The 25,348-nt window shown below is 38.3% G+C and overlaps 1 pseudogene; it reads right to left on the reverse strand.

The window, feature by feature from the left end:
- Positions 1–470: 470 nt before the first annotated feature.
- On the reverse strand, positions 471–7,991 carry LOC123811203 (annotated as a pseudogene).
- Between the last annotated feature and the right edge of the window lie 17,357 nt (positions 7,992–25,348).

The following is a 25,348-nucleotide window of genomic DNA, read 5'->3' on the forward strand; positions in this document are numbered from 1 at the left end:
TGTTCAGATACATCAAAAGAAATTCTGTCTGAATCTATCTGTTTTATAAGTTTATTGATGGTAAATTGGGTCTAAAATGAGCCACATATATCTAATTGTACAATTTAATAACTTTTGTCACATGTAAATATCCATGAAACTATCACCACAATCAGTGCAATGAACACACTCATCACCTTAAACAGTTTCCTCTTGCCCTTTCTAATTCCTCCCTCCCCAGACAACCACTAATTTACTTTCTATCATGATCCATTCTGACACTATAGGATTTCATATAAATGGACTTATATAATATCTACTCTCTTTTGTTCTGCTTCTTTTACTCACCATAATTATTTTGAAATTCATCCATGTTGTATATATCAACATTTTATTTCTTTTTAATGCAGATGATTCTATTTATTCCACATATTCCTATTCATTTAATTTCTTTTTTAGAATGATAGCCATATGGCTCATTTAGCTGTACCTCAGTTCAGGTGTGGGGCTTGCCCATGCTCTTGATGTACAAAAGCCCAGTTCTTTTTGAGCAGGGACACCAGGAAACCGACAGCTCAGTGGATGTGGTACACAAGCTCATCATCTGTCATCTTCACGTGGCCAATGACCACTGCCAGACACAGCACTTTCTTCATCTGGAACTTGACTGGATTTCATTCCACCAACTCACCACATTCTCACTATGAGTCAACAGAGAAGGGGACTTGCCAGCTTTATTCAGGCCTGGGCCCAGGATTCCTGAGATCTGCTTGATCGGAGGTTCCAAAGCCAAAAAGACATACTTCTTGACCAGCTCCTTGACAAGTTTCTTATTCTTGTTGAGTTTCTTCAGTACTTCAATGTCCATGGTGGAAAGCAGGGGGTACCTTCGGCCTTGGCCTCATCACAGGGCCGCTGATCCTCCGAACACAGACAGAGAGCTTGGAGTGGGGAGCGGATTTAAGCCTGACAGTGCCCAAGAGTGTGTGTCCTGATGGTCACAGTTCTTCCACTGTCTTCAAAAGCTTCTCGCGCTTGTGCTGACTCCTGAGCAGGACCTTCCCCCACCCTGTAAAGGTTGTCCTGAGAGACTGCTGCTCATGGTGCCACGTGCACCATGGTGTCATGGTGTCATGGTGCAAAAAGCAGAGAAGACACTCATTTAATTTCGTTACACGGACCTACCAGAATTCCTTATTCATTCATCAGTTGATGGTCACTTGAGATGTTTCCAGTTTGTTATTTGTATTCATGAAGCTGCTATGAACATTTATGTACAAATCGTTCTAGAAACATACATGTTTTCTTTTCTCTCTGGGGCTCTACATAGATATTTTTATGTAACTTTTTAAGAAACTGCCAGTTTTCAAAAGCAGTTGTACCATTTTACATTCTCATCAGTGGTGTATAAGATTTCTGGTTCCTTCATCTCCTTCCCAACACCTGCTACAGTCAACTTTTTTCAATTTTAGCTGTTCTAACGGGTGTAAAGTGTATCTCATTGTGGTGTAATTTGCATTTCCTTAATGGTTAATGATGTTGAGCATCTTTTCATGTTTTCAGTTGGCATCCATACTTCTTTAGTGATGTGTCTCCTCAAATCCTACCAATTTTTATCATTATACAAGGCTGTCCGCAACATATCCAGGCATATAAAATGAAAAATAGAGACATTTATTGAAGAAGAAAATAGATACAAGAAACGCATAGGACAATGATGCCTCAGTCCTTTCAAAGTAGGCAGCTTGGGACCACACTCAGTTCTCCCAACATCTCTTCCACTGTTCAAAACACTGCAAAATCCTTTGTTGGAATCACCATCAGCTGCCTCATATTTTCCTGAATCTTATGGGTGGTCTGAAATTGCTTCCCTTTCAAACGTGATTTTAGTTTTGGGAAAAGCTAGAAGTCACAGGGAGCCAAATCTGGGCTGTAGGGGGCTGAGTCACCTGAGTGATGTGATGTTTCACCCAAACACTCTGCACAAGACTTGATGCATGAGTGGGCATGTTGTCATGATCAAGCTGCCAATCACCAGTTGCCCACAACTGTGGCTGTTTTCATCATGTTGCATGTCTCAACTGACAAAGAACATTGAGGTGGTACTCCTTATTAACTGTTTGGTCTGGAGGGATGTACTTGTGGCAGGCAATACCTTCCCAATCAAAAACACAGTTTACATGGCCTTGATCTTGCTGAGACTTTGCTGTTCCTTCTTTGGGTGCGGAGAACCAGGTCACTTCCATAGGAATGACTAGGCCTTTGTTTTCAAATCATAGCCATAGTCCGAGGATTCTTCTTAAATTATAAGCTTTTTGAGGAAATCTGGTTCATTGGTAATGGTTTGAATCAAGTCATTAGCAACTGCAGCACGATGTTCCTTCTGTTCTGGTAGCAAAAGTCACAGAATGAATTTTGCTATGACACATTTCATGCCAAGATCCTGTGTCAAAATATCGGACACAGTAGTTTTTGGAATCCCCAGATCAGCTTCTGGTTCTCACACTGTCAGTCATGATCTTTGTTAATTGCATCCTGCACATGTTCAACATTCTCCAGGATTCTGCTTGTTGCAGGTCTTCCAGAATGTGGATGACTTTCAACAGATTCTTGACCATCTTTTAAGTGTTTTATTTGCACTGCACTTGTTGCATCATCCTCGAAATCTTCTGAATCATCTGAATAGTTTCCACAGAGGAACGTTCAAGCTTAATGCAAAATGGGATGCAGATTCCTTGCTCTGCATGCGCATTTTGAATGCGACAGCTGCACAGTACACATGCTCACTCAGCGGCATCTACCACCCTCCACTGACTAGTAAGTAAAGCTGTCATTATTCACACATGTCCTTTCTAGTCCACTCCCCTTGGCTGCCAGGTTACATCGATGTCTAATAAACTGTTCTCGCTATGTTAACAATGGCTGGACTTTTTCTGTACTGCAGAGTAGACTTTTAAAAAGACAAATGACTCAAAAAAAATGAGAAAAAGATACAAAGTTGCATTTGCAGAAGAATAAAAATGTTCAATTAGCATATTAAAAGATGCCCAATCTCAATTTTAATTAGAAAAAAATCAAATTAAAACAATAGTATCATACTTCTCAGCCATCAGATCAGCAAAAATTCAAAAGCTTAATCAGCCTAGTGAACTTGGCCTTTGAGGAATTTGAGCCCACATGTTATAAAGAGAAATATCATTTTTGACAAGATAGTTCAAAACAATGACAAAAATTCCACAAGTGGACACTGGGATAGTCTACAGTTGGAGCAAGAACAGTCTGTCGTTCATTGAGAAAATGCTTTTGGTCCCTCTATTTTTTTGATTTATAAATTCATTCACTGATTTCTAAAGATACGTAGGTTTTTATCCCCCATCATTTCAACTTAATTCTGGATCTTCATTCTCCTCAGTTCTTGTAAATTCTTCCACTCATTTCTCTAGAAGACAAAGCAAGCAAGCAAACCATATACCCCCTTTATTTCTCATTTCCCCAGTCTCTAGTAAGCTGTCCATTTTATTATGGACAGCATTTATTAAGCATGAGTATATGGGTTCTCTAATAAGTAAATTGAGATGTCCTGCATTTTTATCTTCATGTCTGAGGTGATAACCCTGCCAGATACATGGCAAAAAAGGTAAACTTTGGACCCTAGCCAGAGTGGCTCAGTTGGTTGGAGTGTCTTCCTGTAGCCTAGAGGTTATGGGTTCGGTTCCCAGTCAGGGCATGTGTCTGGGTTGTGGGTCTGATCCGCAGTCTGGGCAAGTATGGGGACAGCAGGTCAGTGCTTCTCTCACATTTATGTTTTCCTCTCTTCCCTTCTCCCTCAGGCTAATTCCAACTTGCTCTCTCTCCTGACAGTCTTTGGTTTCTCTAAGTTTCCTCCAAACTCCTGTTTTCCCTGATCTCCATCTCTGGCATCAGTAGGTATGACCCAAGGGCAATCCTTCTCCCTTCATCCTTTCCATTCTGTCATCCCCCCTCAGGTCTATTCTCCACTTCCTTGCCCCTTCAGACATGGATGATGACAACTGTTCCCCTCTCTTCAGTGAGTGGCATGGAACATTGCACAAGAGGCAATGGGGTATGGTAGTTTTAAGGCACACACTTTGGACGCTGGATTCAAATCTTGGCTCTATCACTTACTATGCATCATTGGACAAATGTTTTATCATTTTGTGCTTCAGTTTTCTCATCTGAATATGAGAATAAAAGAATAGTACTTACTTCATAGGATTGTGGCACGGATTAAATGAGTTCATGCATGCCAAAGGCTTAGAATGTTATCTGGCACACGGTGCTGTTTTTGTTCTTTTCTTTCAAGTGCCTTCAGAGCACCCATTTTATGGTGACTCAATCAACAAATGCATAGTGAGTGTCTACCACCTGCCAGTCACTGAAACAAATTGCTCAAACTTTTGCAAAGTCCTTCCACCATTTTTTATGACTTGAGACCTGGCCTTCACTGGCATCAGGCCCCTTCAAACTTTCTCTAGGGAGAGCTTTACCTGCTAAGTTAATGGTAACAATTAGCAGTATTTGTGGCCGCTTCTGGACCCTTGCCTTCACTGTCTCCAGCAAACCCCTTGTCTGAGGATGTTATTTCTAAATGGCAACCTCTCCCCTCCATTTTCACAGGGGCTACCAACTCCCAGACCAGTGTCCTTATTCACACGGGATGCCATTGCCAAGACCTTAGGCTTTCCTCCTTTTCCAGCATGTCAGTGGCCTTGTTTTTTTTATCTTCTCCCATGTATATATATTTTTCCATTGATTTTAGAAAAAGAGGAATAGGAGAGAGAAACATTGATGTGAGAGAGAAACACAATCAGTTGCCTACCCTATATGCCCTGACTGGGCATCAAACCCGCAACCTTTTGGTTAAGGGACAACACAAAACCAACTGAACCACTCCGGCTGGGCTTAATGCATTTATGATGATGATCTTTCTGACACCCTGACCTCACAGTTCTTTAATCTTTTTAAGAAAAATGAATTTCACTTCACTCCACTTTAAATGGAACTATACTGTAGATGACATTGTAAGATCATTTGAAACTTCCACTTCTGCTTTCTAAAATTCTGAAAACTATTCCTCTGATCATAGCCTGTTGCCCATCCAAACTGTGTCACTTAGGATTAGATCCTGTGCTTGTGACAGAAATGCTAACATAACAATGGCTTAATCAAGATGGATGTTAATTTCTCTTGGTGTGTCAATGAAGTCTGAACATAGGTAACCCAGGAACCCAGGGCAGATTTGGGGATTCCATGATTATCAGAGACCCAGGTTCCTTCCAGCTCACTGCTCTGCCATTCTTAGGGTAAAGAGTCTCATTTGCATGGTCCATTATGAAACCCAGAGTTCCAGCTGTCACATCCATCTTCCAGGCAATAGGAGAAAGAAAAGGGGAAAGAAGCAGTAAAGGGAATGTGCGGCCTGTTACGTAAAGAAGGTTTATTGGAAACTATGCATGATGCTTCTGCATCCCTTCTCTTCAATATTGCTGTGAACCTAAAACTGCTCTAAAAAATAAAGTTTTTTTAATGGAGCATAAAAAACAAACAAAAGGAACCCCCATTTTTACATGTTTTACTTGTTAGAATTTAGTCATAGGGCACAAGAATTTGGAAAATGTAGCCTTTATTTCCATTAGCCACAACCCCTGGTTGGGACGGGAAGTTCTAGTACCAAAGACAATGTGGAAAATGGATGACGGGGAGGCAAACAGCAGCCTTTACAACACACTTTTACCCATATCTCCTTCTGGACCTTTTATCGATTCCAATTATACCAAGTCCCTCCCGTTCTGCCATCACCTGTATCCCTGCTGGCTTCATTTTCCTCCCTACCCAACCCTGTATGGTCAAAACCACTACAAGCAAAGTCAAAATGCAAATAACAAATAGGGAACAAATACTTGTAATTCAAAGTATTAATCACTTTGTTCACGTTTTTATTCATTAAATATTGTACTAAGCTTTTTTGTGGAATATAAAGAGCCTGGAAAACACTAAAGAAAAGGTCAATAGCCTAATAGAAAAATGGGCAAAGGCTATAAAGAGGTCACACCAAATGAAATGCAAGTGGCACCTGAAAATAATGAAGTGGTTCTCGGCCTCACTCACAGTAAGAGAAATACAAATTATAACTATCCTGAAAATCAATTTTTCATGTAGAGTTTAGTAAAAGTTAAAAATTATGACAGCAACCTTGGTTGGCAAGGCTGTGGAGAAACAAACACCACTGCACATTGCTGACAAAATGTATAAATCGGCACAAAGCCTATGGAGGCAATTCAGCAATGTCTTTCAAATCGCCAAGTGGAGATTCGGAGACTTCATGCTACAGATACACATAGGCATGTGTGATATGATGTAGCTATGAAGTTTTTCATCACAGCAATGCTTGCAAAACCAAAATTTTGAAATACTGTAATGTCAATTAGTAGAGAACTATTTAAACGAGTTAGGGTACACCCACACAATGGAACAAATACTGTGGTCCTGTTAAAGGCACAAAGAAGTCCTCTCCACAATAATCTGAAAAACTCTGCAAACTGCAATGTTAAATTTTTTTAAACCTACCAAATAATGTGTAAAATATGCCACCTTTAGAGTGAGGGAAATCATGTTTGCCTGCACATGCATGGAAAATCTCTGCAACAGTACACACAGAACTAATAACAATGGTTGCTTAAGGATGGAGTGCTGGGATCAGAAGGAAATTTTTCAGTAGATATCTTTTTATACATCTTAATTTTTAAATCAGAAATAATTTACCTATTAAAAATTCAAGAAACCATTAATAAATTTAGTTTGCCATCAATAATAGTGGAAGAAGACAAAGATAGCTACACCAAACAATTGTGAAGATCAGATGACATCCCAGCTCTACCTCATTCTCGTTATGTGACTCCGGAGATGTCACTTACCATCAGGGAGCTGTCGTTTCCACATCTGTAAAATGGGGTTTCATTTCTTCATCTCAAAAGTTGTTGTGGACACTAAATAATATAATATATAGTACTGTGTCTTGGAGGCAATTAATGAATATAATTCCCTTCCTACACTCCCTTGAAAAACTCTTTAAAAAAACTATGAAATATTATTTACTGTGTATTAGAAAATGATTTATCACTTAGTACAAGATATAAATAAAGCAAAATATGGTAAAGAATTCATAGACTGGTGAAACGTTGGTGCCAGGAAGGTTTCCAGGGCGTATTTCATCTACCTCTCTTTTCACAGAGGGAGGCGAACCCAGGGTGCTGATGTGACCCACCCAACGCCATTCGCCAAGAGGAGGCCGAGATGGGCTAGAACCCAACCCAACCCTTAACCCTCATCTTAGTTCTTGCCAATCATCACTTAATTGAAGAGTGGACTACAAACAACATTTCCAGAGTCAAAACCACCATGTGCATTGAAAAAGAACTGTCTTAAAAGAGACACATAGTAATTTCCTCACATAATTATTACTAATTACATCTTATAGCCTAAAAGTATTACCACACAATCTTCTAGCCCATAAAATTGAGTTCTTTATAGGTGGCTATTAAAATATTTGAAAATAAATGTTAGAAGTAGATTTATAACATTGCCGAATTTGTTTTAATTAAAAAGAGGAAAATATTTCCATATGTGGCTATGTGAAAAATTTCAGACTGGCAAAAAAAAGACACAATAATAAGAATTTTTTAACAAGAGACAATCTGACAGGCTATATAACAAGGAGTGGACTGATAATATAGAACAGGCTGTTACAAATCTCCAGGAAAAACAGGAAGACCCCAGCAGGAATAGGCAGAGGGTAGGTATAAGCATGTCTCAGATAAAGAAACACACAGAACCATTAGGCAAAAGGAAAGAGTGTCAACCCACTCATATTTAAAGAATCACATTTTAAAACAATGATATATACAATTACCTCAGACATTACCGAAGGTTAAAGAGGGTAATGATGTCCCACACTTCGGATCCAGTGTGGGAAAAGGGACCTTTTCATACATGCTGTTGCCATGAGCCTCATTATTGACATAACTTTCCTGAAGGGCAATTTGGCAATTTCTATGAAATTTCTGTGAAAAATGCTATGAAGTTGTTGACCCAAAATGCCATTGCCATGAATTTATCTTATAAAAATACCCAAGTGCCTAAAGATATTTTTATGAAGACATATATTGCAGGCTGGGTTATGATATCAAAACTAGGAAACCAACAAAATGCCCATTCATTGATGAAGAGTCTAAAAATAAATAGAGGAATGATGCATTCATCTGACATGCTCTGCTGACTTAAAAGAGTGAGGTTGCTCTAAATGTACTACCTGGAAAAGTGCCAGTGACGCAGTAAGTGAAAAAGCAATATATATAGAATGATCCTATTTCGTAGAAGTGGGGGAGGGGTCAATAGGTGTTTGAATATATGTCATTTTACCTTTGAATCCTTAGTTCAAAGTGGCAGAACTGAGCAGAACTAGCATAAGCTAAATGGGATGGTTTGGCTCACATCACGGGGAACCCATAAGTGGAGTTGGCCGAAGCAGCAGCCAGACTGGGAGCACAGGCAATGTCCTCAGATTGTCTCTCCACTGACTCTGCCTCTCTCTGTGTTTTGTCCTCCTTGTTTATTTCATTCCAGATACCACCTCCATCATGTAGACCCAAAGCAGAGCTACTGCTAAGGCTGACTTTACATCTTCTAATGAGATGACCAGCAAGCGCAAACTACAGAAATTTCCTGCTTGCTCTGGCAGGAGCCCCAGGTAGGACTCTGAAAGAAGCTTCCTCCAAGTCAGTGAGGGACCAAATCCTCCTAGAAGTAGTGGCTGGGGCGGGGGCAGGGCCAGGGCCAGGGCTCAGTCTCAGAGGCTGGTGAGGCTCCTGATTCCATCCCTGAGAGCAATGGGGCCATAGATGGGGTGGGTAGGTCGGCGGGTGGGGTAGGGAGTTGGGGGAGTGCTGGTGGTTCTCCAGATGAGGGAAACAGCTAGTAAACAACCTGTCTACTATGCCCTGGGCATCTTTACTAACACTAACTTTAGGGAATGGGCTACTACTGTAGTTGGAAAAGTGTAAAGGTTGGGACTGTAGAAAATGGAATTTAAACTGCCCCCAACAGCAAATGGGGAATCCTACCTCACCTCTGATTTTGTTAACAACTGAATTTGTAAAACAAAATGAACAAACAGAATAGAAACAGACTCAGATATGGAGAACATTTGGACTCCTGCTAGATGAGAGAAGAGTTGGGGGTTTGGATGAAAAAGGTGAAGGGATTTAAAAGTACAAATTGGTTGTTACAGAATAGTCACAGGGATGTAAAGTACAGCATAGCAGATACAGTCAATAATATTCTAATAACTATGTATGGTGTCAGATGGGCTCGAGATTTATGGGGATGAGCACTTAGTAAGTTATGTAATGTCTAATCACTGGGGTGTACACCTGAAACTAATATAATAATGGATGTTAACTGTAACTGAAAAATAAAAGTTATTAAAAATTAAAAAAATAAAGCTGGGTTTAAAAAGTATTTTAAAAACTAAATTCATGGCACTAGCATTTCTGGGGTTAGGGGCTCAGGCAATGTCTTCAGACGATGCCCCTTTTGAGATTTAAAAGCACGAAGGACACACACACACTTTTCCATTATTTGGTCAAATTGTGGCCTAATTCTTCCTTGGCAAGAAATTGGTTAATTTCTTCTGGAAAGATACCGGGAGAGGAATTTTTTTTAAAGATTTTATTTATTTATTTTTAGAGAGGGAAGGGAGGGAGAGAGAGAGAGAGAGAGAGAGAGAGAAACATCAATGTGCGGTTGCTGGGGGTTATGGCCTGCAACCAAGGCATGTACCCTGGCTGGGAATTGAACCTGGGACACTTTGGTTCCCAGCCCGAGTTCAATCCACTGAGCTACGCCAGCCAGGGCAGGAGAGGAATTTTTATTGAAGAAGCTGATTCAACCTCTTTTTGTGAGCAGAGACTCAGCTTCCGAGACACAGGTGAAGGGAGTGCACAGGCCTGGGTCAGTGCTGGGGTGGCTCTGCGAGCTTGTCCTGGAGGCCCCCTGGGGTAGGAGGACTGGAGGGCAGGGACAGCCCCCAGGGCTTCTGACAGCTTCTGAACAGCCTGTAAACAACCCCAGCTCGGACTTTTCTCTCCAGCTAGCAGGCGGAGCTCTCTCTGTCACACTTGAGCTGAATGCCTTCTTTTTCATCCGCATAGGCACGTCAAAGAGAAACAGGAATGCAAGACCTACCAACCAGTTCAACGCATTAGTTTGGATTCCACAAATCCAGCATTTGAGGTAATCAGATAGGAGCTATAATGAAGTTCCTGTATTTCTTACCTCTCAATGAAAGATTTATTTTGCAAATCACAGCATAAATAAGACTGCAGAGGAATGGGGAAAGCTACTTTTGAAGCACCCTTCACTATTTCAGAAGCATCCATTGACAGGTAAATCAGCAGATAAACCAACGACTAATTATAAATCACTGCTGTCTATTCAAAGAAGTATGTTTTTTAAATCCTCTTCTACTGGAAACATTGTAGCTGGGTTTCTAGTTATTTTATATATCCTCAAATGTAATTAAACAAGGTATAATTCAGAATATTTTACTACTTCGGATTACTGGAGAGTTTTTATTATAGGGTGGGTAAGACTGGTTTTCAAATATGATATCTGGCATAGTTATAGTGGTTAAAACTTTTGAGTCAGACAGGTCTGGTTCAAGTTCAGGTTCTACCATTTCAAGCCACCTGGGGCAATTTGCTTGCCCTTCTGAGGCTGTTTTCTCATCTGTGTAATGGGATAACGGAAGTGCTGTGAGGATTCAGTGGGAAGCTTAACACATAGTAATCCATTAACAAATAATTGGCTTTTAATCTTTTTAGTTGCATATTGTGTTTTGAATGTACCTGACTCTCCTAGGTCCCCAGGACATTTTCTTAAGAAATTTTGGTCTAATGAGAACAGAGTAGGCCTGGTCCTAAATGCACTTCAGCCAAATGCTCAATTGAACACTCCTTAGTTCAGTACAACAGGTCATGTAGTATCCGAGGGGCAAATAATACCTCTCATTCTAAATCAGTCTGTCACCTTCTCAGTTCACTGATTTCGCAGGATCTGTGAATTCTTAAGAAACTAACGTTCCCTACTATCTTTCCATTAGCAAACAAACAAAACTCTTTTTTTTTTTTTCACAGAGTTAGGTGTCTTTTGATCTACTCAACCTTGGAGGAGTCTACCAGCATAGATCATTGCATTTCAACAACATCCCAGTGTACAGCACATGCAGGCAGTGTTTACCCACAGGCAACACTGAGTGATGAGCTAGGAATTCGTGAGGTGTGAAGCAACTCCAATAAAGCAGAGTGAGTGGCAAGAAAGTAAAATGACAAGTGACAAATTGAGAAAAATATTTGGCACACACGTAACAAAGACTATAAAGTACTAATATCAGAATGTAAAAATGTAAAAGACTCTACAAATCAATCAGAAATGTCAAACAATCCAACAGAAAAATGTACAGGGTATCTGCTGCCCAGTCAGAAAAGAAGTTCCAAGGGTCAGAAGCATATGAAAAGAACCCAAGCCTCATCAGGAATCAGGGAAATTCAAATAAAAGCAATAGTGGCTCGCCATTTTTTACTATCAAATTTGCAAAAGTTAAAAAGGCTGATAACTGTCTAATATTAAGAATTTCAAGAAATGGATATTCTCTTACATGAATTATATTTATTTTCTATTGCTGCAGTAGCAAATTGCCAAAAAACTCAGTTGCTCAAAGCAACAATAATTTGTTATCTGACAGTTCTGTAGTTCAGAAGCCCAACATGGGTTTCTCACTTGGATAAGATCAAGGTGTGGGGCTGGGGTGCAATCCTTTCTGGGGGTTCGCTCTAGGGAACCCATTTCTGTGCCTGTTCCAGCTTCTAGAGGACAGCAGCACACCTGGCGTCCTTCATCCATCTTTAAAGCCAGCAGTGCTGCATCTCTTTGATCACTCTTCCGTAGTCACATCTCCCTCTCAGACCACAGCTAGGAAAGACGCTTTGATTTTAAAGATTCACATGATTAGATTTGGCCCAATCAAATAATCCAGGACAATCTCGTCATCTCAAGATTCTTAACCTTAATCACATTTACTAAGTCCCTCTTGCCAAGTAAGGTAACCTATTCACAGAATTAGGACATGGACATCTTGGGAGGAAGCATATTCTGCCTCACACTAATGGTGATAATGTAGCCTATTTAGAGGACAGGCTGGCAGTATATGCATACCCACTGACACTGGGGTATCTATGCTACAGAAACACATGCATCTTTGCATAAAAATGCATGTCCAAGGACATTCATTGCAGCATCATTTGTGAAAGCAAGGGATGAAAACAAATTAAATACCCTGCAGAAAGGTTATCTAGCTAAATTATGTAATGCCCATATTGTATTACTAGGTAGTAGTTTAAAATACAGGGAGATCTCAAGTGCTGATAAAAAGATCTCCAGAACATATGGTCATATGGTTACATGAAAAAGAGAAGAAAGAAAACATCTGGAGGGATTCCCACCAAACCTTTAAATAGAGTGAAATTGAGAGTAGGGGATAGAGGGAATATTCGCTTTTTCTTTCATAGATAGATAGATGATAGAGACAGATATATGGATATCTGCATATCTCTGTATATCTGCAATGTTTGAATTTCACAAGAGTATATTTACATAGTCACATAATATCTTTAAAATATTAAATTTCTTTTTAAAAACAAGTGCACTGAGCTCTATGTCGGGAGCACAGCTTTGTGACTTGGGCTACTCTGTCTCTTAGTCTGTAAATGTAAGCAATGGACCCAAGGACTCTAAATTCCAAATCTAGATTATGTGAATAGATGTGGCAGAAAAAAATTTCAACTCAATCTAGTACTGTTTTGGTCATTTGTGAAAAGAAAATTAGTACTTCATTGATTCTTAATATCAAGTCCTAAATTTTCTGGAGTTAAGTCATGAGTTTAAATACAATTTTTGATTCTGTAAATGTATTAGTGCTTGTCAAATTGTTAGACTCAGTTTGGATTTAGAAAACATTATCTTCACAGGCATTCTACTAAACTGCTGGGTGGTAATGTAAATCTGTACATCCTTTCTGAAAAGCAAATCTCAACAGGCAAAAGATTTAAAGCAATTTAATCTTTCACTATTTAACCTAGTAATCCCAAGCAGTTTAAAGCACTTTAACCTGGTAATCTCACACCTATAACTTTGTTCTAAGAAAAATGTTAAAAGCAATCTAGATGTTTAAAGAGTAGAGAAGTGATTCAGTAAATTAAGCTGTATGTTCAGGGGACATTATTATACAGCCATTAGAATTATCTCAAAAAATGTTAATAACACATGAGAATTTATAATCAAATTTTGAGAGAAAAAACCTAGAGAGATATATGTATATTTTCTGTCCACTGTGTAAGTTTTATGTATATGAGCCTAAAATAAAGATTAGAAGGGGTGTACCAAAATGTTAATGATGGTTAATTCTGGGTTGTGATATTTATAATACTTTTAGGGACTTCTTATTTTTAAACTTTATTTTTTTAAAAGATTTTATTTATTTATTTCTAGAGAGGGGGGAAAGGGAAGAAGAGAGGGAGAGAAACATCAATGTGTGGTTGCCTTTTGTGTGCCCCCTACTGGGGAACTGGCCCACAACCCAGGCATGTGCCCTGACTGGGAATCAAACCAGTGACCCTTTGGTTTGCAGGCTGGCATTCAATCCACTGAGCCACACCAGCCAGGGCAGGAATTTTTAATCTAGAGTCATGTTGGTAATCATAAAATAAAACTTTAAATAATCTCTATATGTAAACATTTATAGTGACCTCTTCAAATGAAAAATTTTACTGAGTTTATAGAGAAATCACTAATTCTCTTAACATTTGGAAAATCATCTTTCTTCTTCTTTCTTTCCTTCCTTCCTTCTTGCTTCCTTCTTTCTGCTTGCTTTGGGTTTACTCTTGGTTTTTCAGATGGTTAAAATGGAAGGTTAGTTTTTGATTTGAGATCTTTCTTTTAAAATACAGGTCTTTATTTATTAGATTTCACATATAAGTGAGATCACATGGTATTTGTCTTTCCCTGACTGGCTTATTTTGTTTAGCATAATAACCTTCAGGTCCATCCATGCTGTTACAAAATATTGGGGGACTGGATGAAAGAAGCTAAAGGGGTTAAAATATATGTATATACATAACATATAAAAAATAAAATATAGATCTTTAGGGCTATAAATTTCCTTCTAAGCACTAATTTAGCTGCATCTAAAAGATTTTGATATGATGTATACTTTATCAAAGTACTTTTATACTTTTTCTTGTGATTTCTTCTCTGATCCATTGGTTATTTAGGAGTATATATTTTTTTTAAATTTCCATATAAATGTGAATTTTCCAAATTTCCTTGTATTATAAAATTTTTAAATTTGTCCTGACTGGTATGACTCAGTGGATTGGGCATTGTGCTGGGGACTGAAAGATCAACAGTTCGATTCCCAGTTAGGGAAGCCACATGCCTGGGTTGCAGACCAGGTTCCTGGTTGGGAGTGTGCGAGAGCCAGTGCTTTCTCTCACACATTGATGTTCCTCTCTCTCTCCTTCTCCCTCCCTTCCCCTCTCTCTAAAAATAAATAAATAAATAAATGATCTTCAAAGTTTTTTTCAATTTAACTCTAGGAGAACATACTTTGTATGTTTTCAGTCTTCTTAACGTATTGAGACTTGTTTTGTGGCTGACATTTAGTCTGTCCTGGAGACTGCTTCCTGTGAACATGAGAAGAATGTGTGTTTTGCTGCTGTTCATCAGAGTTTTCTATAGATGTCTTGTTGGTCTAATGGGTTTATGGTGTTAGTCAAATCTTCCATTTCCATATTGATATTCTATTCATTTTTGAAAATGGTATATTGCAGTTCCCCCTATGATAGCTGAAGTATTTATTTCTCCTTTCAATTTTGTCAGTTTCTGCTTGATGTACACTGGGGTTCTGTTATCAGATACATATATGTTTATAATTGCTATGTTGTCCTCATAGATTGACCATAAATTGATCCCTTTATCATTATAAAATGACCTTTTTCTCTCTAGTAACAAATTTTGTCTTAAAGTCCATTTTTTTTCTGATATTAGTATAGCCACCTCTCTATTGGTTATTCTTGCATGGTCTATTTTTTCCATCCTCTTCTCTTTCAACCTGTTTATATCCTTGAATATAAAGTGTCTTTTGTAGCCAGTAAAAAGTTGGAGCATTTTTTAAATCTATTCTGGCAATCTCTGGATTTTAATTGGGCTGTTTAATCCATTTACATTTAATGTATTTACTGACAAAGTAGGATTTACAGCTACCATTTTGCATTTACTTTTTATGTCTTATCTTCTTTAGTCTTTGATTCATTTATTACTGCCTTATTTGTGTTAAATAGCTATTTTCTAGTATACCACTGTTTATATTACTACATTTAGGGAGTTGTTTTCTTAGTGGTTGTCCTGGAGATTACAATTAACACCTTAATTTTAAAATAATCTAGTTTGGAGTATTACCAATTTAATTATAATAGCATACAAAAATTTTGCTTTGATACAGCTCCATTTCAGCTATCACTCTTTCCTGTGGCAGACTAGCTTTTGAAGGCATGTTCACTGTCTCACTTCCACTTCTGCACACTGGTTATGTCTCACTGCAACTAATAAGCATGTCCTAAAGAATTTCTAATTTCTAGTTAGGAGTGAAGTGAGGAGATCAAGTAACCAGCTTGGTCATTTAAGCAAGGAACATGGAAGCTCCATTCTACTTAGGGGTTTTAGAAGGAGGCATCCCCATTCACAGAGCCTTCCTAGCTTTCATTTGGTAGCTCATAGAGTGATTTTGTGTGAAACTAAAAAAAAAGTAAAACTGTTTCCCACAGTGTTTTAAGCAAGGTATAATGCATTTTCAGACACAATAGGCTATGGGGAGATTTCCTGAAAAGCTTAAATAAAGGTGGGAATTTCAACTTTTTTAGAAATTCTTTAAGCACTGACTTTAATGTGGCAGCTGCAGGCTCACTTTTGCTAGTTATGAGCACGTTGTAACTCCCAAGGTGAAAAGGAGTAAATGAGCCTTCCAGGATCTACAAATGGAAAAATATATGTGCAATTTGTGTGCCACAGAAACAATTATTCTTCAAGTTTCATCATTGGGAAGTGAGAAAGGCAGATCAACCACTGTATACACATTTACACACACAAATTTGTACAATGTGTAACACATCATTTTGTACTGCAACAATATTTGGTCATAGACAGAAATACAATGTATGGCTGACATACAATACTTTCTGCATTGTCTTCTAAACCATGTGTTTCATTTTGATTCGGAATAGCTTAGTGTTGGCTTTAGACATATCTGAACTTGAGTCATAGTGCTGCCACCTACTCCCAGTAAGATTTGGTGCTTCATCTCTTGATCATTTAATCTCCCTGCACCCCAGTTCCTTCAAGTGAAAGACAGACTTAAATTTGGTGCCCACCTCAAAGAGCAATTGAGATAAGAAATCAATGTGATTAGCTATTGCTAATAATATAGATAATAAAAATAACAGCAGTAACTATTTTGCATACACACTACATGCAAACCATTGTTCTAGGGCTTAAAGGCAAATGGCAGGTGGAATTTATTGAACGCATTCTATTCAAATATGCTTCAGAATGAGTGAGAGAAATGAGGAATAATGACATGCAGAATGCTGATGCAGACCAAAGCAAGTCCAGTGGAACTTTTAGGGAAATTAGGGGCAATAGGATTAGTGTAGAGATAGAATTGGAGTTGGAATGTGTCTATTTACCAGTTTTCAACACACTAATAAAAAGAAAATAACTTCACTGTACTTCTTCTTTCTTTAATGCCCTGAAGAAATTCAATTAGTATTGGTTGGAATTCAAGGTCAATAATAGATTACCTTCATTTTTTTTTACAACAAAAGTTTCCTTAAAAGTATACATTAAAATATTTGTAAAGTTAAATGTTTTAAATGGTTCTGAACGAGCTCTTATGCTTTCTAGTCATCACAAGTTGTTCATTTCACTCCCTACTTAAAATAATTTCCCACTTTTTCTCTGTCAACTTAAATCCTATCCAATCTTTCAAGCTCACCACTAACACCACTTCTCTGACCTTTCTCTAGTGTCATCCCAGTCCTCAGCTTTGTATACTCCTGTGAATTACTACAGGATCTGCATTTAATTATAAAGAAATCCAACAAGCAATTGTTGTCCAATTATAATGAACCAGGCACTGGAATTGGTGCTGGAGACACAGAAATGAACAAGATAGTCCTTATCTTCCTCTTAGAGGGTATAGAGCCCAGTGGCTGGAGATAGACATACTAAAAAGTCATTATTTCAAGAAATATTTTTAGAAAATGAAGGGTATATTTATAGAGAAATACTCCTTCAGAAAGAAAACCAATCACCCATTCATTTGTTTTTTTTGATAAATTTGGGTTTTCAGCTATAGCATGTTGCTCAGCCGAGCTTTTAATTTTTTTCCAGAAGTGGGAAAGTAGTCATTTAAAAGTAGTTTCTGATTCCCTGTGTCTATAATTAGAGGGAAAATTCAACTTTATAGGAAGACTTGTCTTTTTATTATAAGAAAGCATTAGAACATGCATTTGATTATGCAAGGATCAAGCCAAAGTGCTACTCTGGAATGGGGATACTCAGTTGCCTAACTACTTTGCATAAGATGTAAATATTTGACTTTGCCGTGAAAGAGCTGTATCTTATAATATTAGCTTTTGCCACAATAATGGTATATAACACACAACCTCAAAATGCAGTGACAAAAAAATTATTATAGTGTCACAGATCTGGGAGTCAGCTGGGCTGGTTTTGTTTCATATTGCAGTCTGCAGATCCGGGTCTTCTCAACATGGCTTTCAACTCCTTGGTCCCAGTGAACTATTCGGGACACATTCTTCTCAGTGATGGCACAGGCACATAAAAGGGCAAGTCTAACCACATAAGCATGTTTCAAGCTGAGTTTTGCATCACAGCTGCTAACATCTTACTAACCAAAGCAAGAACACATGTCCAAGCCCTGGACAGTGTGGCTTGGTTAGTGGGAGCGTTGTCCATAACCAAAAGGTTGTGGATTCAATTCCTGGTCAGGGCACATACCTAGGTTGCAGGTGGATCCTGATCCTTGGTCTGGGCACATAGGATCCCTGGTCCAGGTGTATAAGATCCAGTCCAGATAAGCATGGGAGGCAACCAATTGATGCTTCTCTCTCAAGTTGATGTTTCCATCTCTCCCTTCCTCTCTCTCTCTAAAAGCAATGAAAAAATATCTTTGGGTGAGGATTAAAATAAAACAAAATGTATGGCCCAGCCAAAAGTTAAGAGACAGGGGGGTATACTCTATCTTTAATAGGAGAGAAGCCAAAATTATAAGGCAAAGAATGTTTAGGAAATGATGAAGAGTTGGGTCCAATAATTCACTCTACTAGACACATCCATAAAGATATTGATTGAAATGTGTTAGAAACTTGAGAAAAAGAGTTAGGGTTTGGAGTCCCTCTTAGTGGATCAGAGAAAGGAGTAATTTGAGAGATGTAGAAAAGATGTGGCTACAGCAGAGTGTAAACAACCCTCACAATGGTGGAACAGGTGGAAACCAATGAAGCGCTGGCTGAGGCCATTTTGCTATATCCAAGTTCCTTGGTAGTGCTTGTTAAATGTTCCTGCATGGGATTAGCTGGGTTTGGGGAACTTAAGACAAGCCCATGAGCAAAACAAAGTCAGGAACATTGGATAGACAACTTATTTTTGGAATAATTTTGGTATTCATCTACAATGAGATGCCTGGTCAAGCAGCAATGAGAGTGCATAAAAGGAAACATGAGTTTTTTCTCCAGGGGGGTTTAAAAATATTCAGGATGGACAACACTACAGAATGCAAGATTTTGTGCTAATAGGGCACGTAGAGTTTTCTTTTTGAGATAATCACAGTTGAGTAATAACTATGATACAGGATATAATTGGGGTTTGCTTAATTCAAGCAGCTTCACTAGTGATTTTATTAATCACAACTCATCTATTTTAGATTAGACCAAGTTTTAGTCACTTCCTGGACTTCTGAGCCTAAACTCATCTATTTGGATACACGAGTAACATTTCCCTGTAGGCTCAAATCACACATCTTATGATCACTTGTATCTCTTACTGTTTACTCATTTTCTAAATATGAAACCCAAGCTATACACAAGATAAACATCTATGCAAGGTAAAATTTCTAATTTCAAGTTATCAGTCTAAATAAAGTAAGAAGATTATGAGATAAAAGATGCAAAGTCTCTAAATGTTTTGAAGATACAGAGGCACAGTTCAATGAGAATCTTGACCTACAAAAGTCTAAAACAAACCTGATCATAGTAACAAATCCCTTAATGTTTTTAAATGAACCTTGACAATCAGTAAGTAGCTGGTTCGGCATTCAGAATATTAAGTAAATAAGTCAAGTATATATCATCTAAATGTCAGAACCTATCATAGGACTCCAAATGAAGAATATACCACATAACCCCAAGACAAATATAGACATTCACACACACACACACACACACACACACACACACACACACACACACACATATACACAAAAGCTCCATTGGCCTTTAGTTGGTTGAGGGAGGAGACACACAATTTACCAAGCAAACATACAAAGTAAACAAATGCATTTTAGGAAAACCTAATTACTAGTAAGAAATTAAAGCAAGATGCTATGATGAGCATGATGTGGAGAGCTACTTTCTGCTGGGTTATCAGGGAAGGCCTCTCTGAAGAGTCACCCTTTTAATTGTGCCCTCATTGGAGCTAATTGTGCAAAGATGATCTGGGACAAGAGCACCTCAGGCAGAGGGAATAGCAACTGCAAAGGCTTTTAAGTAGGTATGACAGCAAGGAGAATTATTAGCTTTTGACATTTCTTACTTTTACTTTTTGCTTAGTTTAATAAAATTAGTTTTTAATGACTAATAATGGAGAGAGTCAATGACTCTTTTAGCCTAAGACTCATTTATATTTCTTAGTATTTTTAGATTTGCAGTCAATTTTGTAGACACTAGAAAAAGGCTATGTCTGACATTTTGGAAATTTAATACTTTTTCTTAAAAGAATGAAACAGTAGCATGAAGTGTCAACTTTGAAAAAAATGAAGATTCTGTCAAACCATCCCATCTGGTTTACCCTCTTTCTTCACAGGTTCTTACCTCACACTTGGGCTGCACAAAATCACCTCTTCACCTAGAAAAACAGCCCCAGCAGAAACCTTCCCTCCTTTGCTTTTTTTCTCTAAGCTTGCTGTTCAGAGTATCCTCTTGATGACTCCTCAGGACTGGGAGGAAGCAGGTAGTAGAAGAAGAAGATTTAAAAAAAGCCTTGGGAAATGTTAACTTATCTCTGTGGTAATGAAACTGGAAAAGTTGGCCTTCATGTTGCCTGTCACTACCAGAACCAGTAAGTAGAGGCAAGGATTGAATCTCTATGGGCACTTCATTCAGATGCCAGTGATCTGAGAAGACGGTGGGTTATGCATCCTCAAAAACCATCTTAACATCTCATCTCAAGCTGACCATTTTATAAGGAGAAGAAAGGGGAGGTAAGGGGTTTGGAAAAAAGGTTAATCAGATAAAAATCACCTGTGGTGATTTCCCTAATACTTCCTTATCTGTTGATTAACAATCCTGCAGTCACTGTTGTTCCCTCCCTGGAACACAATGGCACAGATACCATCTCCATAGCTTGCAGACCCCTGGGGCACAAAGGTTGATTTGCTTATGGACCTCCTGGAGTCATGCATTCCACTTCTTGGAACAACAGCTTTCCACAGGGGTTAATCCCTTAAGCCTATCAACTATGACTGAAGCTAAAATCTTTAACTCTTAAATTTCCCTACCAGTAAGGATGAATGCCAAATCCTCTCCTCTCCTCTCCCCTCCTCTCCTCTCCCCTCCTCTCCTCTCCCCTCCTCTCCTCTCCTCTCCTCTCCTCTCCTCTCCGCTCCTCTCCTCTCCTCTCCTCCCTTCTCCTCTCCTCTCTTCTCTTCTCTTTTGTTCATCTCCTTTTTTTAATTTTTTAGGTCCATTTTTAATAGAGAATGGTCTACAGCTTGAGTGGAATTTTGCCCCTGTCTAGCTGGTTAGAGCTGAAAGATCTGTACTATGGAGCCACAAAGCAGACACTATAAATTGTTTCTAGTGTGAAAGGATTTACACCTAAAATGGAACTGGAAGACATGAAATGAAGAATCTCAAACATATGCCCTCAGGAAAATGCAACTTCAGAATCAAAAGACTGATTTTCTATAAATCCCTGACTTACAGAAAACTGGAACTCATCTCCTGACCAACGAATATCTGCCAAGAATCTCTTCTCCATCCTCAAGACTGGGAGGAAGCAAGTCGTAGAAGTACAATCAATGTACTGCTTGCACACTGGCTGGACTTTCCCACTCTTTGCTCTCCTTGCCTATAGGAACAGCCCACCCCAAACCTTCTAGCCAGTAGCTTACTACAGTTTGAATTTCTGCAATTGCAGTTACTCTGCTATTCCAAAATAAACTCAATTTCTGATAACTTGAGCTTTGCTCAATTTACTGTTTCATTTAGGTTGACACTAGACAACTGATTTTAACTATTTTTGTATCTAAAGCACAGTACCTGTACAAAGTAGGCATTCTACAGATATTTTTTGAAGTGATGAATAAATGGTTAAGTGACTATGAATCTATGGGTCAGTGAAGAAATACTCAAATAAAACAGAGGACAATAATAAATAACCCAATGTTTTCATTGTTCAATATTCAGTTTTCAACCTGAAGGTGTGGCCATCCTACATTTTGTCTTATACCAAATTTCCTGGTTCCAGTTCACTCTTTTTAAAGTAAACTCTATTAACACAGGAAGTTTAAACTAAAACATATTCAAAGAAAATCCATAGCACTTTTGTTAAATTTTATTTTTCAATTACAGTTAAAAAATTCATAGCACTTAAAAGAAAAAAAATCTTTTTCCAGCAAGCAAACATTTTAAGAATGTAATTGGAACAATTTTATATTGCGATCTTGTGTTATATTATAAAATAACTGCTAACCAACTACAGGGATTCTGTTGCTGATAAGGCATTGTTGTTGGCAAAATTCACTGACTTTTGTATATGTAAAAAGATAACACCTTCTAAAAAATGTTATGTATACTTTAAAACTCAGTTACTTTGAAACTAACGTTGGCAAAATGGTAGTCTAAGGGATTACTCAATTTATAATTTACCATTCTCATTGATAGATTAACTGACTATGTAAAGAAAATGCATACTCTTAAAGTGTTAAATTTTAGTAAGTTTTTAAGAGTTGATTTTACATAAGATCCTCTGATTGCAATTCAATTACATTAAAATTCTATAAACAGTTTCTTCCTGTTCTCAAGAAAAGTTTCAGGAATTTTTTGGAGCTGTTGTAAAAACATCAGTCCATTAATATAAATAAAAGTATGTAAACTTACAATTAAATTAAAAATAAAACAGTGGTAATAAATACTGAAAACTCATAATTTCCTAGTGACTTTACTACATCTTACTATTATTCATGTTCTCAAGCTTATTTACACCCATCTATCTGTATGGAGGAAGTATATATAATGGCATGCTATTGAGCAGCTTTTTCCAACTTTATGTTCAGTGATGTCACATTGAAGTTGGCTGTGGTAGGCATATTTACTCCATAGGCATTTTACTCCATAAAAATTAGAGAACCCTAGACATTGGGGCTTGATTTATTGTTTTCTTAATTGTCCAGACAAAGAAAGTATTAGAGATAAGAAGAAGAAGAAGAAGGAGGAGGAGGAGGAGGAGGAGGAGGAGGGGAAGAAGGAGAAGGAGAAGGAGAAGCAATAAACTTAAAAGTGTGTCCATTAAATACATTGGAGAGCCAGTTATGGAAGAAGAGCACTGTAGCTTAGGATTTGAAGCTTTCAGGTACATTAACTGGAAGTCCCACTCGATGTGTTAGGGTCCATTCTCTAATAATGAAGGTCCTGACCTTGGGATAGAAAATGATCTTTGGTTGGGAATTTAATATGCTTTGGGGTTTGTCGTCTCCTGTAATTAAGTCATAGGCCCTTGATATATCTCCTTGGGCAAGGGAAACAAAGCTATAAATAAATAATGGAATGACACATAATTAAAAGGCTTTTACACAGCAAAAGAAATCATCAACAAAATGAAAAGGGAACCCATTGAATGGGAGAATATATTTGCCATGCCACATGTGATAAGGTGTTTAATTTCCAAAATATATAAAAATCGTATACATCTTAACACCAAGAAGACAACCCAACTAAAAAATGGCCAAAGGACCTGCATAGATACTTTCCCAAGGAGGACATACCGAGGGCTCATAGACATATGAGAAAATACTCAGTATCACTCATCATCAGAAAGATGCAAGCTAAAACCACAATGAGATATCACCTCATGTCTGTCAGAATGGCTATCATCAATAAAGCAACAAACAACAAGTGCTGATGAGGATGTGGAGAAAAGGGAACCCTAGTGTACTGTTGGTGGGAATGCAGACTGGTGCAGCCACTGTGGAAAACAGTATGGAGTTTCCTCAGAAAACTAAAAGTGACCCAGGAATCCTATTTCTGGGAATATATCCAAAGAAATCTGAAACACTCACTTGTAAGAATATAGTACACCTACATTCATTGCAGCATTATTTACAATAGCCAAGATTGGAAAAAGCCCAAGTGTCCATCAGTAGGTGAATGGATTAAAAAGTCATGGTACATAGACCCTGGCTGGTGTGGCTCATTGGATAAAAAGTTGTGGTACATTTTCACAATGGAATACTACTTGACTATAAAAAAGAAAAAAATTATGGACCTGGAGATTATTATGCTAAGTATGCCAGTAAGAAAAAGACAAATGCCACATGATCTCAGTTATATGTGGAATCTAATGAACAAAATGAAGTGATGAACAAAATAGAAATAGAGGCATAGATACAATGAACAGACTCACAGCTGTCAGAGGGGAGGGGTGTTGGGGAGGCTGGATAAAAGAAGGTGAAGTGATTAAGCAAAAAAAAAACAAAACCCATGTATACGAATATATAACACAGATGCGGACAATTGTGTGGCGATAGCCAGAGGGAAAGGGGAGTAGGGGGTGGTGGAGTTGGGCAAAGCAGGGGTAAATGCAGATGAAAAGAGGCTTTGCTTAGGGCGATGGGCAAATTGAAAAATCTTTCCCCAGAATGTTGAGTTTAAGAACAGCCACCATCCAATTCCAAAGTCCTTATAAAATTGATTTGTTCCATACTTCTCAAATGCTTATGCAATATACCAACTAATGCATTTAGTATCACTAGTATGAGGTCTGCCCAAAAAGTATCCAGCCATGTAATAAGAAAAATAGAGACGTTTATTGAAGAAGATACAAGACACAAGAAACATTGTGCATAGGACAATGATGCCTCAGTTCCCTTTAAAGTAGGCACCCTGGGAGCTCACACAGTTGCCATCAGCTGCCCCATCGTGTTTTCCTGAATCTCATTGATGGTCTGAAATCTCTCCCCTTTCAAAGGTAATTTTAGTTTTAGGAAAAGGAAGAAGTCACAGGGCACCAAATCTGGGCTGTAGTGCGGCTGATTCACCTGGTGATTTGATGTTTTACAAGAAAACTCTGCATGAGACTTAATGCATTAGCAGCCATGTTGTCATGATGAAGCTGCCAATCACCAGTTGCCCACAGCTGTGGTCTTATGAATCATCCAAATAGTTTCTGTGGAGGAATGTTCTAGCTTAATGCAAAATTTGATGCAGATTCGTTGCTCTATTCTCTCAGTCGTTTTGAATGTGACAGGCACAGAGTACACACATTCAGTCAGCACTTTCTACCACCCCTACCGACCAGTACAGTGAAGTCATCATTGTTGACACATGCACATTCCAGTCCACTCTCCTTGGCTGCCAGGTTACATCGATGTAGCACAAACTGTTCTCATCATATTAATAATAGCTGGACTTTTTTCGGACAGACCTCATATACCATCCTGATTTACCACCAATAAAAGTTTTCACAGTTGCATTGCTCCCTAGTGTGAGGGACATACCACATACCACCAGTTTTGGCGTCCTCACTGCCTGTCAGCTGGCATATGGTTCTTCTCCAAAATCTCATTCAGATCTATTTTCTCAGTGCCACTCTTGACACCATCTCAGGTTGGGTGCCGTGGGAAGCAGACTACGAGACAGAGCTCAGCATGCAGCACATCGACTAA

This window comes from Phyllostomus hastatus, unplaced genomic scaffold (genome assembly GCF_019186645.2).
Source record: "Phyllostomus hastatus isolate PE091 unplaced genomic scaffold, TTU_PhHast_1.1 phas_scaffold_78, whole genome shotgun sequence".
NCBI lineage: Eukaryota > Metazoa > Chordata > Mammalia > Chiroptera > Phyllostomidae > Phyllostomus > Phyllostomus hastatus.